Raw genomic sequence first — 14,294 nt, 5'->3', positions numbered from 1 at the left:
CTATCTTGTGAAATAGTTTGAGAAGGAGAGATGTTAGTTTTTCTCAGGATGTTTTCTAAAACTCATCCGTGAAGCCATCCAGTCCAGGGTATTTGTTGGGAGTTTTTGATTATTTCTTCAATTTTATTAGGTATAATCTCTCTATTCAGATTCTCTGATTCTTCCTGATTTAGTTTTGGAAGGTTATATGCTTCCAGGAATTTATCTATTTTGTCCAGGTTTTCCAATTTGTTGACATATAGTTATTCATAGTATTTTTTTGCAATTGTTTGGTATCAGTTCTTATTTCTGCTCTCTCATTTCTGAGTTTTTGATTTGGGCTCTTTCTCTTTTTTGCTTGATGAGTCTGGTTAAGGGTTTGTCAATCTTGTTTATCTTTTCAAAGAACCAGCTCTTAGATTCATTGATCTTTTGTATCATTTTTTAAGACTTTATTTCATTTATTTATGTTGTGATCTTTATTATTTCCTTCTTTCTACTCACTTTGAATTTTGTTTGTTGTTCTTTTTCAAGTTGCTTTAAGTGTGAACTTAGATTATTTATTTGAGCTTTTTCTTGTGTGTGTGTGTTTTTTTTGTTTTTGTTTTTGTTTTTTTCTTAGATAGGCCTATAATGCTGTGAATTTTCCTCTTAGGATTGCTTTCTTAGTTTCCCACAGAGTTTGGACTGATGTATTCTCATTCTTATTTGTTTCAAGATATCTTTTGATTTCTTCCTTGATCTTGCTGTTGACCCATTCATTGTTTAATAACATGCTATTTAGCTGCCATGTCTTTGCATGGTTTTCAGTGTTCTTGTGATTGATTTCTAATTTTATAGCATTGTGGTCAGAGAAGATGATTGATATGATTTGTATCTTCTTAAATTTATTGAGACATGTTTTGTGTCCCAACAGGTGGTCTATCCTAGAAAGTGTGCCATGTGCACTTGAAAAGTATGTATATTTTGCTGCTTTGGGAGTAAAATGTTCAGCAGGTATCAATTAAATCCATTTGATCTAGTGTATTGTTTAAGTCTGCTGTCTCCTTGTTGAATTTCTGTCTAGAAAATCTATCTATTGAAGTCAATGGGGTGTTAAAATCCCCAACTATTACTCTATTTTTGTAGAACTCTCTTCTTATGTACATCAAGATTTGCTTTACATATTTAGGTGCTTCTGTGTTGGATGCATCACTGTTTACTGGGATTATGTCTTCTTGTTGGATTGTTCCCTTTATCATTATGTAGTGCCACTCTTTGTCTCTTACTATAGCCTTGGTTTTTAAGGTCTCTTTTGTCTGATATAAGTACTGCTACCCCAGCTTTTTTCTTTTTCCATTTGCACAAAATTTGTTTCTAACTTTTTTACTATTAGTCTGTGTGTATCTTGTGATTTGAAATGAATCTCTTGGAGGCAGCATATATGTGGGTCTGATTTTCTTATACATTCAGCTACCCTACGTCTTTTGGTCAGAGCACTTAATCCATTTGCATTTAAGGTGACTACATAAATGCTTATGTAGTGTCATTTTACTGTTAGATGGTTTTCTTCTGATTTTTTTTTCCATTCTCTTTTTCTTCTTCTTAAAACAAGCCCTTTAACATTTGTTGCAGTAGTGGTTTGCTAACAAACTCCTTTAGCTCTTTCTTATCTGGGAAGCTCCTTATTTCTCCTTTGATTTTAAATGATAGCCTCACTGGGTAAAGTAACCTTGATTGTAGGTCCTTGCTTTTCATCACCTTGAATATTTCTTATATTCCAGCCTAAATGTTTCTGTTGAAAAATCAGATGCCAGTCTAATTGGTGCTCCCTTATAGGTAACTACCTGCTTTTCTCTTGCAGCTTTTAGGCTTCTCTCCTTGTCTTTAAGCCTTCCCAATTTAATTACATTTGTGTTGGTGTAGGCCACTTCAGGTCCAACTTGTTAGGACTCTTGCACTTCCTGGACTTGTGTGATTTTTTCCTTCAGAAAATTAGGGAAGTTTTGCGCCTTTATTTACTCAAATAGGTTCTCAATCCCAGACTCACTCTCTTCTCCTTCTGGTATTCTCATAATGTAGATTTTGTTACATTTCATGTTGGCCAAAATGTTTCTTAAGCTCTCTTGATTTTTTTAAAAAAAATTTCTTTCTTTTTGGTACTCTGCCTAGGTGTTTCTTTCTACCTTGTCTTACAAAACACTGATTCTATCCTCTGGTTCATCTAATCTACTGTTTATTCCTCCCCATATATTATTTATCTCAGATATTATACTCTTTATTTCTAAATGGTCCTTTTACATGGTTTCTATGTTTTTTTTTCATGCTGTTGAGTATCCTTATAATCATTACTCTAATACATTGCTTACCTCTATTTCATCTAGTTCTTCTTCTAGAGAATTATTTTGTTCTTTCATTTGAGGTATGTTTTTTTGTCTTCACATTTTGGCTGTTTACTTGTGTTTTCTGCTTTAGAATTTAAACTAATGAGATGTTAAACTGATTGGTTGTTATTCTAATCAATTTGTGATAAGCATCCCAATTTAAGTTCTGCAGAGTGGGGCAGTGTAATTCCTGTGGGCAGAACTATTGATTCTCCTCAGGTTGATGCCCTTGGAGAGTCATGCTTTTCCTGAGAAAGATGACTTCTGCAGGATAGTGACTCAGCATAGGAATCCTGATAGCTGTTCCTTCAGTTCTCTCCCCAGAGCCACTAGCCCCAGATTCTCCTCAAGCATCTCTAGTCCACTCTGCTCTCCCTCTTCTGGAGCCCTGGTTAAGTGCCTGCAATGGGAAATTTTATGTGTTCACCCTTTAGGAGACTCTCTGCATCTCCAGTGGTCTTTCCATGGCAGACAGAAACCCTGCTCCTTTCCACATCTGGTTGTTATCTGGGTTTCTTTCCAGCTCTGGTTCTGTAGGCTGGGAAGACCAGCTTGGGGTTTGGACCTCACACTTCCCAGGGGAACCCCCAACCCCTGAAATATTCCTCCAACACTTCAACTGCTGCCAGTGGTAACCCAGCCAGTCCTCCCATGCCTCTCTGCATTCCCTATCAGCCATGTTGTGGTGAAGTGATTTCTTCCATCTGTCCTTGGTTATAAGGCTTCTCTCCAGCAAGTGCTCAGTTGGTTATTTTGGATGATTTCTCTACAATTTAGTTGTAATTCAATATTGATCATTAGAGAAGATTAGTATAGCTTACACTGACTCCTCCACCATCATGGACCTCAGCAAAAAATTATTTCTTTATTGGCATTTTAATTATAATATGTCTTGGTATGGGCCTCCTTGTTTGAGACTTTTTGTGCTTCCTGGACTTGTATGTCTATTACCTTCACCAAGTTAAGGAGGTTTTCTGTCATTATTTTTTAAAACAGGTTTCCTATTTCTTGCTCTCTCTCTTCTCTTTCTGGTAAATCTATGATGTGAATGTTGGTATGCTTGAAGTTGTCCTAGAGGCTCCTTACACTATCATTGTTTTGGAATCTTTCTTCTTCTTGCTGTTCTGACTGGTTGTTTTTTACTTTCTTATATTTCAAATTGTTGCTTTGATTCTTGGCTTCATCCACTCTACTGTTGATTCCCTGTAATTTATTTCTTATTTCAGTTAGCGCATCCTTCAATTTTTACTGGTCCTTTTTTATGCTGTTAAAGTTCTCACTTAGTTCATTGAACATCTTTATTCCCAGTGTTTTTAACATTGCAGCTTATAGATTGCTTTACTCCATTTTTTTTTCTTTCTGGAGCCTTTTTCTGTTCTTTCATTTGGGCAATGTTTCTTTGTCTCCTCATTTTGGCGGTCTCTCTGTATTTGTTTCTATGTATTGGATAAAGCTGTTGCATCTGCCAGTATTGGTAGAATGGTTCTATGTAGTAGGTATCCTGTAGGGTCCAGCAGTACAGCATCCTTATTACCCAAGCTGGGTATTCAAGATGTACTGAGAATGTGGGCTATGTATACCTTCTTGCTGTAGTTGAGAATTGGTCGTTGTTGGTACATCCAAGGTCAGCCACTACCTCTGTTCTGTCCAGTGTCACACAACACAAGCTACAAAGTGATCTGCAGATGCCCGCTAGTTGTGCTAGGCTTGGAGGTGCCCCCCAAAGGGCAAACTGTAAACCAAGGCTGCCCGCTGCTAATGCTGCATCTGGAACAATTTAGGGTGAAATACGGGGCTCACTGAAGCCAGATGCTGCTTGTTTGAGAAAATTTAGGAAAATCTGAAGCATGGGCCAAGATAAGCTATTTGTATAGAAAAGCCACTGGAAACAGCTTGGGTGGGCTCTGAATGTTTGGTGAGAAAGGGTCTCAGGGAATCACGAAGGTGTGGAAAGCAATATACAAAGAGAGAATCTTGAAAGGAGCAAGAGAAAAGCAGTCAGTTATCTACAAGGAAACTCCCATAAGACTCTCAGCTGATTTATCTAAAGATACATTGCAGGTTATAAGGGACTGGCAAGAAATATTCAAAGTGATGAAAAGCAAGGACCTACCATCAAGATTATTCTACCCAGCAAAGCTATCATTTAGAATTGAAGGAGAGATAAAGAACTTCTGGGACAATAAAAAGCTAAAGTCATTCATCACCACCAAAATACTACTATATGAAATGTTGATTCAGAGGGATCTAATCAGATCACTGGGGAGGAGTAGAGAGAGATAGTAAGAGGAGGTTGCCTGAGGCAATGGTAAACAGTCTAGCAAAAGATGAGCCTCTCCAGAGAACATGGAATTATGGGACAGAAGATTTAAAATAAAACATGGGCAGAGACTGGCTCTCTGGCTCTCTTTCTTGAGGATGACTAGATGATCATGCTGCAACTGCCTGAGTTTCTCAGGGAACAGTATTTTAAATGAGAGAAGAAATGCCAGGCATAGCCTAGGATCAGGCTTTACTGGCAGAAGGTGGCAAGGTTATTTATTTTTATTTTTATTTTTTTAACTAGGGGAGAGTGCAGACACAGTCCCCTACTACCACAAATTATGCACTTGAGTTTCCCACATTTGGGGAAATTGCAGGAGGCAGCACACCTGGAGTGCAATGGGTGAGCCTCACCCTGGGAAAATCACCTTCATGAATATGGTATCTTCCCTGTCAGGTAACTATTAAGGTTATTCTTTGGGTTATAGAGTGTATGGGCTCTGAGGGAGAGGTCTGCCATTCTTCCAAAATTGTGCAACTTTTGTATCTTATGTTGTTTTAGTTTGAAAACTAATCTTATAAAAATAAAATAATTAAAAATTAACAGGAGGAATGATAGGGGAACTCAGGTATTAAATAATTTAGCCCTAATTGATAGGTTTACGTGATTAAAGTTGTAACTAGAGTTAAAGAATTCAACCTTAATCAATAGTCTTAAGTGACTAATACATGTGTAGAGCTGTTATTCAAAATTGTGTAACTTTTGAATAAAGGCTCTTTTCCTTTATTACCAAAACTTTGCCTCTATAATTTTTGGTACAGCGTAGTGGTAGGCAGCAGGACCCCTCTTACTGTTTGGTAACAATGTTAAAGTGTCTTCTTTAAGATGATGAAGAAGAAGATAAAAATTATGAATAGTAAAATGGTAATAAATACATATCTATAAACAATTAAATCTAAAATAAAGTAAGTAAATAATTCGATCAGAAACAGTGATACAAAGAACATTTCATGGTTGCCAGATGGAGAGGAATTGGGGAAATGGACAAAAAAATTAAAGGGATTGAGGAATACAAATTGGTAGTTACAGAGCCATGGGGATGTGAAGTATAGCACAGGGAACAGAGCAGCCAAAGAACATATATGCCTGTCCCATGGATGTGGACAAGGGTGTGGGGATTGCCTGAGGGTGTTGGTGGGGCTATGTGGAGCGGGGCAAAGGGGAAAAAATTGGGACATCTGTATTTGCATAAACAATAAAATATAATTTAAAATATATATGTAGTGCTTTTGGAGAAAGAGAAATGGAGAGGAGAAAGAGAGCAAAAGCCCATCAATTTCTTATTCACTTATTTATACATTCATTGGTTGCTTCTTGTATGTGTCCTAACCAGAGACCAAACCCACAACCTTGATGTATCAGGACAATACTCTAAACAACAGCTACCCGGCCAGAGCTTGTTACTCGTTCTAATAGTCATTTGGTAGGGTCTTTAGGGTTTTCTATGTATAGAATCATGTCATTTGCAGGAAGTGACAATTTTACTTCTTTATTCCCAAATATGGATATCTTTTATTTCTTTTTCTTGCTTGATTGCTCTGGCTGAGTGTCAGTAGTATGCTGAATCATAGTGGTAAGAGTAGACATCCTGTTCGTAATCTTAAAGAAAAAGCCTGTGTTTTTTACTATTAAATATTTTACTAGCTGGGAGTTTGTCATATTTGGCTTTTATTATGTTAATTACTTTCCTTCAATACCCATTTTATTGAGTGTTTTAATGATAAATGAATGTTGTTTCTTTTCAAATGCTTTTCTGCATCTATTGATATGATACTATGATTTTTTTACCCTTTATTTTGTTAATGCAGTATATCATGTTGATTGATTTGAATATGGTAAACAGCTAAGGCTCTGCCCTTTAGAATTCTAAAGTGTGGAACTTTAGGTATTCACCGGGGTGGGGCAACCCACTTTGCTGCAGGGTGATGCTGTGTATGGGGGAGAGGTCAGAGAGGGAACAGTGCCACTTGCTAGGCTCTTGCTCCAGTTTCAGTTACTTCCCCAGCTTCCCACAAGAGGATTGTGCATTTTCAGGTGCTGCCCTGGTGCTGATTCCTGGGTGTGTGGGCTTGTGTACACTCTAGGATTCCATGGGTCCCATCCAACAGATTCTTCTGTGAGTCTAGGAGTTTCTCCCACCACCACAACCCCCAGATATTTTTATAGCCAGAGGTTTTGAGACTTTAATTTTCTACACTGGAACCCTGGGTTGTGTGGTCTGTCTCATTTCCCAGTTGATCCTCCCAGCTTATCCGAAAGTGAATGTGGTACCTCTCAGTCCATCAGCTGCCATCACACCTGCACAGTTAGCCAGCCACTGCCTTGCCACACGTCCTCTACACCCTCACTTCCCATCTCTGCCCCTCCTACCAGTCTGGATGAATGTTTCTTCTTTAACTCCTTGGTTGTTGGACTTCCAAATGGTTTGATTTTCTGGCAGTTCTGGTTTTTTGTTTTGAAATTGGTTGTTGTCCTTCTTTTGGTTGTGCAAGAAAGTGAAACATATCTACCTAAACCTCCATCTTGGCCAGGACCTGTTTCTGCCAATTCTAACAACTCTCTAGTCATTGAAATCAAAACCCTCATAAATTTTTACTTCTTTTTCCTTGAGCTAAAATCCCTTTAGTTTTCAATTTCTGTTCATTTTATCCCCAAACATCTTTCTCCTATATGCATTCTTTAAAACTCTATTGTCACTGTTGTTTCTCAAATTAAGGTCCAGGTTTACTCTCACATCTGGAGGTCCAAGGCATAATACCTTCCATCCTATAATTCCTATTTCAAACATCTCTTCAATTACTCTCCTTTCAGTTTTCCATCATGCCTACAAATACTTCCCAGTTTCTCTCAGTTTGAAACAATCTCTCCTTCCTCTGAATGTTATTACAATTTCACCTATGTCTCATTGTGACTCACACAAGTTTTTACCATAAATTGTAAGGGTGTGCATATCTTAATCCCTTCATTAGTTTATAAGTTCTTTGGAGGTCTTCTATGAATGTTTATCAGTGAATGAACAAATTAATACAAAGATGTAAATTGTTTTCAAGGTATTTATTGCTTCAACTTTCTGACCTGAATTATGATATACTATTCACTCACTTCCCCAAATAGGAAAATCTATCTAATTTGTACCAAGCAGTCTATCATTCTTCTTTCATTTCTTTCACAAATGACCTACATACAGAGCTTTCACCTTACTTTCTGCTACTTTCATATGCCCTCCAGGTTTTCAAAATCCAACAAAATTCAGTTTCTCCTCAACACGACTAATTAGCCAGTCCCACTGAGCAACATTGTTATTCTATATAATTTAACTAATCCCTATTCTCTGGTATCATCAGCTTTTTATTATGCAAATAATATAAAGGACAGGTAAAACTAATTTATAGGTGTCTATACTACATATTTCTTCCAGATCTTTCTCATAGCTCACAGTTTTTGAGTTTTTACTATGTACCAGGCACTGTTCTAAGAGTTTTCTTATAATAATTCATTAATTTTTGCTATAGTCTCTATAAAACAGGAAATATCCCCTTTTTACAAATTAGGAAATGGAGGCCAGAGAGAAGGGCTTCAAATATCGGCAGTAAGGCATTACCTTCTGTGTGTGTAGCTACTACATGTTTCTGTTTCTCAGAGCTTTGAACATGCCAAATCTAACATCAATCATGTTAGTGATTGTAATAAAACTACTTCCAATCAGGCAAACTAGAGCTCAAAGTCCACATCTGCTACTCATAGCTCTGAGCCTGAGGCCTCTGTTTTCTTATTTCTAATATTGGGGAAATTATAGTATTGCGAGAGTTGAATGAGTTAGGGTATATTTTGTTAAAAGTACCCAGCAAAATACTTTATCTGTAGGCTATGTTCAATATACAAAATAAATCAAAATGAAAAAATGTAGAGCATGAAGATGATTCAAACAGAACCAAGGGGCCAGTTCTCCTACTGTCTTCACCCTGGCCATGTGTCCCCAGCCTTTCAACTAAGGGAAAATATAATAGATGGGATTATGGTTGAGAGCTTGGGCTCTGGAGTCTGTCTGGATCTGAACTCCAGATCTATAAACTACTAGCTGTGTGAAATTAAGGACATGTCTTAAATTTATCAAGCTTTAATTTATTCTGTTGTCTCCTTATGATAGAGGTACTATTGCTATTCATAAGGACTTTGTGAAGATTCTATGAGTTGAAAACATAAAGAGGGTCTTGTGCATAGCAAGCTGCTATTATTAACTAACTAGACCTTCAACAGTTTCAATTGCTGAAATAGCTCCTGAGTGGTCTTTATGCATTTGGAAACTTTCTTTACTATCTTACGCAGCAGCCAGGATCTTCATGGTAAACAGAATTCTAGATGGCCCCCCATGCCTGTAGGCTACTAGTGTTATTCCTCTGATTGTTTCTTTACAAGGCAAGCGGAATTTTGCAGATGTATAAGGTAACTAATCAGTTGACCAAAAACATAGGAAGATTTTCCCACTGGGCCTAATCTCATTACATAATCCCTTTGAAAAAGAACTTTTTCTTAGGCTAATGGCAGAATAAGATGTCAGAGAGCTTTGATGCATGAGAAGGACTCAGTGCTCTGTTGCTGCCCTTGAAGTTGGAGGGGGCCATGTGAGAAGGAAGGCAGGTGGCTTCTAGAAGCAGGGAGTAAACCGCAGATAACAGCCAACAAGAAAATGGGATTCAGTCCTACAGCTGCAAGGAATTGAATTCTAACAATACTTTAAATGAGTTTGGAATCATACTCTTTCCCAGATTGTCCACATAAGCACCCAGCCCAGCCACTATTTTGACTTCGGTGTATGTGACCTCCAAACAGAGAACCCAGTCACTCTGTGCTCAATGCTGATCTTACAAAACTGTGAGATAAAAAGTGGGTGGTGTTGTTTGCTACTAAGTTAGTGGCAAATTGTTATGTGGCAATAGAAAACTAATACAATCATCATTCTAGATGATTGATTCATTATTTCATTGGATTCTAATTATTTTAACCTGCTGTACAGGACCTTCCAGTTGCCCTAATCTAATCTTTCCCTATGTATCTCATTTTTACTAGTTGCTTACAAGTAACAGTCACTACCATCTAAAGAGACAGATAATCTTCCAACTTGCCTTTCCTTTTCCAACCTCCTGTTCTTCATTGCTCTCACAGTTCTAGGGGCAAGGCATACATCTTCTCTCAATAACTTTGTGGCTTTTATTTAGCACTTCTCATTGGATATTAAATCCCTATGCAGAAGGGATGGCATGGTCCTTGGCTTAGGTTAAAATTTTTCCATTTCTGGTGCTTTCTGAATGGATTTTCTGACACCTGATGGTGAAAGGATTGGGTGATGAAGATATCCAAGGTTATAACAATAAGAGGGATCTAACAGCAACAATGGAAGCAACCAGGACACCAATAGCACAACAACCATTCTGTTAAATACTAATAATGTCCCAAGCTCTGTGTTACTTGTAGGACAAACAGAGGTGCTATAGATAGTAATCTCACAGGGTGATCTAATCATAAATTCCTAACTGGGTAGGTAGGTCTTGATGAGTAATGACACCCCAGGAATATAATGTTTTTTAGCAAAAAGTTTATCTTTGCCTTAAGCAAGCCCTGCCCATTGTATTCATGCATCCAGATTAACACATCTTTGAAATAAACATAACCACCCTCAAAAAAGCACATAATCCCAACTACCCTGTAATCCAACCTACCTTTCTTACACCCTCATGTAATCTTTCTTACTTCTCTCATTTCAAATGCATAAAAGGAAATGTGAAGCTATCACTTTCTGAAGTATTTGAGACATACACTTGCTCCCCAGTGTATGTCCTCAGTTTGGCTCAAATAAACTCATTCGAAATTTTCTACAGGTTGAGATATTTCTTATGTTGACACTTGATATTTCTCTTTTACTTCTTCCTGTCAACCCTATAAGATAGCTTTAAATGACCTCAGTTTGTAAAGTCAGAAGTTTGAACTCAGGTGATAAATAACATGCCCAAGATTATATAGGTATCAGAGGACACACACCTAAATCTGTTTTACCCAAAAGCCCCTGCTTTTATTTCTTTTATTTTTCATTTCATTTTATTTTTAATTAAATGTATTGGGATAACATTGGTTAATACGTTCATATCGGTTTCAAGTGTGCATTTTTATGATACATGATCTGCATATTGCATTGTGTCTCCACCACCCAAAGTCAAATCATCTTCCATCACCATTTATTTGGCCCTCTTTAGCCTTTGCTACCTCCCCACACACTTCCCTCTGGTAACCACCATACTATTGTCTATGTCTATGAGTTTCAGTTTATATTCCACACATGACTGAAATCACAGGGTTCTCCACTTTTTCCGACTGACTTATTTTGCTTAACATAATATTCTCAAGGTCCACCCAAGTAGTCTTATGTTGGTTCTGGTGCTAGGTGATAAGGGGGATTTAGGAGGGATTCTGAACTTTATAGAGCCATGCAGAATGATCTGGTTTTCAATTGAGTTTCATTAACATTTATTTAAAATTTACTTGTGTCAGCCACTAGAAAAACAAAGATGATAAATTGCAGTCTCTTCAGAGGGTCACAATTAGGGTATGAAGCTTGAAAGAATCTTTTGAAGTAGGAATTAAAGGGTGAATAAGACTGTCAAAGAGGAGGGGCATTTCAGGCAGAGTAGACAATGGGTATAATGGTTAAAAAGGGCTTGAAATGGCTTGGTGAGCTTGGCAACTGATGACAAGTTGGGTAAAAGTTCAGGCAGCCAAGCCAAGGAGAGGCAAGGCTGGAAAGGCACACAGTGGTCAAACGTAGAGGGCAGAGTACGGTATACACAAAGATTACACTCAACACTAAGGCAATAGGACATTTATGTGTATAAAATTTGAACAAGGTTAGTAATATTAATAAGAATAGGTAGCCTTGGCTGGTGTGGCTCAGTCATTGAGTGCTGGCCTGTGAATCAAAGGGTCACCAGTTCAATTCCCAGTCTAAGGCACATGCCTGCATTTTGGGCCAAGTCCCCAGTAGGGGGGCATGTGAGAGGCAACCACACGTTGATGTTTCTCTCCCTTTCTTCCTCCCTCCCTTCCCCTCTCTAACAAATAAATAAAATATTACAGAAAAAAAAAGAATAGATAATATTCATTGCATTTTTACCATGTTCCTGTCATGGTGCCATACTTTCTTTTTTAAAATTAAATTTACTGAGGTAACATTAGTTAATAGGGTCAAATAGGTTTCAAATGTACACTCCTATGGTACATGATCTGCATATTACATTGTATGCCTACTACCCAAAGTAAAATAATTTTTTGTCACCATATATTTGGCCTCCTTTAACCTTTTACCTTCTGCCCCAGGTAATTATGGGTTTGAATCTTGAATCAACTACTTAATAGCTCTCAACTTGGTCAACTTGAGGATCAGATGAATTCAAAAGAAAAAGGACTACTGTGTGTACATATATATAAACTATGAGGCAATAATTTTAAGCTCATTTTATAAATGAGGGAAATGAGGTTCAGAGAGATAACTTACTTGACCAAGTTTAGGGCCATTAAGTAATTGATTCAAAATTCAAGTTCAGAATTACTTGGAACTAAAGCCCATGTCCTTCACTAAATTTAATCAGGTTTCACTGGTAAAGTGGAACTGCCTGGCTCATTGACCAATTAAACAATTTGTTTATATATAATGTATTGTGTAGTAATTACAAACACTTGCTGTCTTATATAAAAGTTTATTCTTATAGCAGTAATGAGAGAGAGAGATAAAAGAGAGAGAGAGAGAGAAATTATTTTTCCCACTTTCTCTTTGGGTTTAGAAAGGTTGAGTTTGACATTTCTGATCTTTATACTTTCTTGTTGTCTTGAATTAGTTTTAAAATGTTTTTTTAAATGCCTTCAAAGCATGCAAGTATGCATATTTATATAAAATCCCCAGATTATCAGAGACACATCTTCCCTGGCTACTTTATGGGTTCTAGGCAGAAAAAATGGAACATGAGTTTATCATTTACTCTTTTCAATAATTTGAGAATAAAATGTTCCTATCTCATTTACAGCATTATATATATCTCCTGGTTTTTCCTTTATCAGGTAGGTGAGCTCAGCTCATATATCAAATAGTACCTATTAGGCTAAAAGGAACACATAGAGGGATTTGATTAAGACATAATTCCTGTATTTGGTTAATTTACCATCCAGATAGAAAGAGGCCACATGTTATCATTAAAAAATAGAACCAAACTGGCATGAAGTGATCAACACCTAATCTGATCATTAGTGCTCCTAAAATTCAAAAGAAGTGATTTGGGGTGACTTATGAAGAGTAAGAAGTGGATGTATATGGTCTGGGTCTCAAAAGAGAGATTAGATGACAATGATTTCCTCTGAGAAAAGGAAAGAGGACATTGAAAGAAACATGAGTGGGCATCAGCAATAGCAAGGAGAGTGGGATCATTGTAACTTTTTTTCCAAATAAAGACAAGAAACAAATTGTCTAAAACTTAAAGTTTGCTAAGAAGAACAGATTTTAATTTTTGGGTGATCAGCTATGTCTGGAAGACTCTGAATAAAGCTATAAACACATTTCAGAAAAATGCACAAATGCAAATACACAAATTATCCTGTTATAGAGAAACAGTTACTGGCAGTGTTTTGGTACTTCTCTCTCTTGTCATAAACATAAGACATATGTATATAAAATTATTTATTAAAAATAAATAAATGTTTATATATAAAATATAAGAAATGGGAAGCATACAGATGCATTAAAAACCTTGTATATTGGCTTTATATGTGTATATTTATGTCTGTTTATGTATATCTCTCACCTCACAATGACTGATATAAAATTTGGTCATTTGCAACAACAGATTCAAGTGCAGAGACCAATGTTCATTTGGGAACCAGAAATGCTATAATTTATATTTAGAATTCTTTTATTATAGCATTTGTTTATGCTTTTGAATATTTTTAACTTTCCTTTCTTTAAAATTATATTTTATTGTTTATGCTATTACAGTTGGCCCACATTTTCCCCCTTTGTCTCCCTCCACACCCTCCCCCACACTCCCTCAGACAATCCCCACACCATTGTCCATGCCTATGGGTCAGGCATATACATTCTTTGACTACTCTATTTCCTATGTTGTACTTTATATCCCAATGACTATTCTGTAACTACCAGTTTGTACTTATTAATCCCTTCACCGTTTTCACCCATTCCCCTGACCTTCCTCCCATCTGGCAACCATTGAAATGTTCTCTGTATCTATGATTCTGTTTTTATTCTCCTTGTTTATTTATTGTTTTTTAGATTCAGTTGTTTATAGATATATATTTATTGACATTTTATTCTTTATATTTTTGATCTCCTTTTTCTTAAAGAAGACCCTTTAACATTTCATTTAATACTGGTTTGGTGGTAATGAATTCCTTCAGTTTTTCTCGTCTGGGAAGCTCTTTATCTGTCCTTTGTGTCTAAATGACAGCTTTGCTCAGCAAAGTAATCGTGGTTGTAGGTCCTTGCTTTTCACCACTCTGAATTTCTCACCAATCCCTTCTAGCCTGCAAAGTTTCTTTTGAGAAATCAGCTGGTAGTCATATGGGAACTCCTTTGT

The 14,294-nt window shown here is 36.8% G+C and overlaps 1 non-coding gene across 1 annotated transcript; it reads right to left on the bottom strand.

Annotated features, from left to right (window-relative positions):
- Positions 1-4,905: 4,905 nt before the first annotated feature.
- Positions 4,906-5,069, bottom strand: LOC123813577. Its single transcript, XR_006784771.1, has one exon. It is a non-coding gene; the product is annotated as a U1 spliceosomal RNA (small nuclear RNA).
- Positions 5,070-14,294: the final 9,225 nt, after the last annotated feature.

This window comes from Phyllostomus hastatus, unplaced genomic scaffold, assembly GCF_019186645.2.
Source record: "Phyllostomus hastatus isolate PE091 unplaced genomic scaffold, TTU_PhHast_1.1 phas_contig_152, whole genome shotgun sequence".
Taxonomy (NCBI): domain Eukaryota; kingdom Metazoa; phylum Chordata; class Mammalia; order Chiroptera; family Phyllostomidae; genus Phyllostomus; species Phyllostomus hastatus.
Note: the sequence above shows the minus strand (reverse complement) of the source record. Positions and strands in the feature narration are given on the sequence as shown.